The sequence below is a fragment of the Hipposideros armiger genome, unplaced genomic scaffold, assembly GCF_001890085.2.
Source record: "Hipposideros armiger isolate ML-2016 unplaced genomic scaffold, ASM189008v1 scaffold_72, whole genome shotgun sequence".
Lineage (NCBI taxonomy): Eukaryota > Metazoa > Chordata > Mammalia > Chiroptera > Hipposideridae > Hipposideros > Hipposideros armiger.
This window is the reverse complement of record NW_017731422.1, coordinates 3,023,844-3,027,613: the sequence shown is the minus strand read 5'-3', so window position 1 is coordinate 3,027,613 and position 3,770 is coordinate 3,023,844. Positions and strand designations below refer to the sequence as shown.

Genomic DNA, 3,770 nt, shown 5'->3' with positions numbered 1-3,770 from the left:
TCCACCATCTAATGGGTAAACAAAATGTGATATATCCATACAATGGAATATTATTCAACTATAAAATACAATGAAGAACTGATACGTGGTACCACATGGATGAACCTTGAAAACATTATGGCAAGTGACAGAAGCCAGTCACAAAAGACAACATATTGCATTGACTCCATTTATATGAATTGTCCAGAATAGGTCAATTCCTAGGGACAGAAAGCAGATTGGTGATTGCCAGTGACTTTGGAGCAGGAGATAATTGGGAGTGTGTGCTTTTTTTTTTTTTTTAGGGCAGTGATGGAAATGTTCTGGAATTAGATAGTGGTGATGGTTGCACAACCTTGAAGATATTAAAAACCCACTGGAATGTACAATTTAAAATGGGGAAACTTACGAGAAATTTAAAGTTATATAAATTATATTGCAATAAAAAGATCATAAATAATTCATTGTTCGTAATAAACTCTATCAAATAAATGAAGTCCAAAGGAAAAAACATTATTCCAAAAAATGTTCCCTTTCCGCCTGCCCATCTCCCAATAAGCATATCTTGGAGGTGGACTTCAGACACCACAGGAGAATGGAGGTCTAAGCAGCAAACCAGGGGCTGGTTGGTAGGTGAGTTACAGTTAGGAATGAAAGCTGTGACCAACACCCTTCACTGCCTCTGAGCAGAGGAATGTGGTAGTTGATGAGAAACAGGTCTTGGGCTGGAGCAATGGCGAGGAAGTGATGGTGACAAAGTGTTGGCAGCCCTGGCACCAGGCTGCTTTCCATTGCTTCATCTACAGGGTCATGCCTTAGGAATGAGTAGTCCTTAACTGATAAAAGCTCAGCAGAAAAAGGCCCTGACATACTGCTTACCCCTTACTTCTTGTTCTATTGATGGCGTTGGTTGTACATTTTTAAACATTGGTAGCGTTATGTGTATTCCCGAAGTATAGATTTGGGCAGTACATTAGATTTCCAAGACACTAAAAGTGCCTGGATTTATAGATCAGGAACACAGATCCTGAGCCCAGAGTCCGGAAAGTACAAAAGGGAGTAGAAGAAGCACCCATTAGCATTTTAGATGGCCTGAGAGTAAGGTGCCTCCTTGGTATTTTGAAACGATACTTGCCTGCTTCTGCATACCTGATGTTTCAATGTATGTAGGAGAGGCAGGAAGACTGAGGAAACTGCTAACCCCGTTGTGATTGTCTCCCTTTCCTAGAGCCTCCTTTGTCTACTCATACCCCCTTCTCTAAGGGCATACCCATTTTTTACCTTGATTCTTATATGGACAGTAAGGAAGGCTGAAACTGAGATATGAAGTGTTCTACTTGGTGTGAACATTTGGGACCAGAGCCCAGGAGGCATGAGAATATCTGAACTCCACAGCTTTAACATGAGTATGATGAAACAAAAAGTGATGGAAGTTAAGAGATAATTTGAGATGAAGAGTGGCAAGTTTAAAATACAATATATCCCTTCTATGTCTATCCTCATTTTGTTCATCCTCTACTGGTACTAAGATACATACACACATACGTATTTGCTCATCCAACTCACCATTTCCTGTCAACTAAAATGACAGGGCTTTCTCCACCACCCACTTCTGCCCCAACAGCCATACCCACCTTCTGGAAGTCAGACCTTAGAGGTGACTGCCTACTGGCCCGAAGGGCACCATCGTTTCTGTGGTTCTCTGTGGCTTCTATCCCTGGCGCCCTGGGGCACAGATGTCTTCTGCAGTCCTTCTTTCTGGAAATCCAAAGACTTCTGCAATTGCTCCTGAAAGAAAGGAAGATAGGTGGGTGAGTCAGTAAATGTCATCCTAATCATCTTTATGCAGGTAGGCTATAAGAGGGCTGGATAGAACTTTAGCATGGGCAGCATATAAGAGAGAAGAAGCAAGAAAAATACCTCAACATGGCTGATTTGATCGTTCTTTACCTTCTCATTCACTCCCCTTAACCATGTTCATTTCTCCTATTTTCTACAAAACTCCTTTCTTGCCTGAACCTCCACAAGCAGAAGGAATGAAAGCCAGTAAAGCTTTGAATCAATACCTAGATATGAGTTATCTCCTGTCCTTTTGCAAGCAAGGAAGACTTTGTGATAATATATCTTGCATATCTTCATTAAAGTAAGCTTTGTGAAAACAAGTATCTTGATTGCTGTAATTTAATGTCCAAATGCTTGTACATGAATGGAAACGCATAACCAGCTCAACAGAGGTAGGGGCAAGAGAAAGGGAACAGGAAGAGAGGAAGAAAAGAATGGTAATGGTATTCTTTAGAAAGTCTTGAGGGAAAAGCAGCAAGGCCTACTTGTAATGATGGAAAACTGATGAGAGGAGTGAAGACAGGAATGCACCGAGTGGGAAAAACCCAATTGAAAAAAAAAATTGACACTTTTTTTAAACATAAAAGTATACAGAAGGAAATAAACAAAAACCTGGTAACTCTACAGCAACTGACCTAAAAATGACATACTTTATATGTGTGTGTACATATTTTGTGTGTAAAATATATTTTATATAAAATGCATTTTCATGGTCAGACTGTTGAAACAAAAAAAGATACAAAAAGTGAGAGCATCCCTTTTCCCTCTCCCAAAGGCAAACTGTTTTGGTTGTTTCCTTCCAGAAATAAAATGGCAGTTTAATGTAGAGTTTGGATAAGGTGTTAAGAGGATGTTGGGCCATGAAGGGTTAATTTACTCCTTCAGCCAAATCAGAGGGATTTGGGGTTTGACCAACTGACAACATATCTGAAATCTGGCTGGAAGGAGAAAGGGAGCCATCTGAAAATCAGAGTCCCCAAAGCCTTTTATTGCTAACTGTAAGGTCAGTTTACCCCCTTTGCATCCTCAGTTTTTCCTCTGGGAGATTTGGGTGTGGTGTGTCCCCTTTCTGGCCTCGCACCACTATTCCAGAATGCTGTTGAAATGAAGGGGCCACTGGCAGCCCTGATATACACTCACTTCTATAGACAGTGCTTTTTATACAAAGATCCAGGACAGAAGCAAGAGGAAAGTTGGATTCTGGAATGCTAAGCACACAACAAATATAATCAGGAATTTACAGCTTTTACCCACTTATAAATTGCTAAGTATTAACAATAAATAAAAAAATAGCTACTATTACCACATTGATTCTTGTAACAAATTTTTATTGAGCACTCTTTTTATGCCAGGCAACTGTGCGCTCTGAATACAATGATGAAAAAACCAGTAAGCAATGACAGACTTCTTGCTTTGGAGTTTTTATAATCTAGTTAGGGGGAAGGGAGGCATATATTAATCAAAGAAACACAATAATGTAAAATTACAACCACATTAAGTGCTACAATGAAAATGTACATGGTTGAGGGCAAATCAGGATGGTGATGATTGTTTTTAAGGGCAGATTTTCATGAGTGCAACTTTTTGGCTTATCAATGAGTACTGTTACTATATACATAACTTCTTGTTTAATATTATACAAACATTATTGCAAAATTAAACTCTAAAGAAAGAAGAAATGTGCTCACAATCCCAGACAATTTCCATTTGTCTGTTTTCTCACAAAACTGTTAATAAATGAAGACTGCTTAGATTCTCATCCTGGGCTTAGTAGGTAAACTTTGTTAAGGTGAGAACCAAGGTTTAGGGATATGTATTTAAAAAACCCCAGTTCACTTACTTCCTTTGTACACTGTCTTCTCTCTGAACCCACCTCTACCCTTATTATAAGAATAGTTAGTGTCCCCATTGGATGCTTGTATCCTATATGTCCAACCCTACCCCCACCC

General features: G+C 39.4%; 1 protein-coding gene across 1 annotated transcript in view; it reads right to left on the bottom strand.

Moving 5' to 3' along the window:
• Positions 1–1,684: 1,684 nt before the first annotated feature.
• Positions 1,685–3,770, bottom strand: part of ZNF318 (zinc finger protein 318) — a 37,868-nt gene continuing 35,782 nt past the window's right edge. The window contains exon 12 of the transcript XR_002124005.1: positions 1,685–1,767. The gene's annotated coding sequence lies outside the window, so the exon portion shown is untranslated. The remainder of the gene's footprint in view (positions 1,768–3,770) is intronic.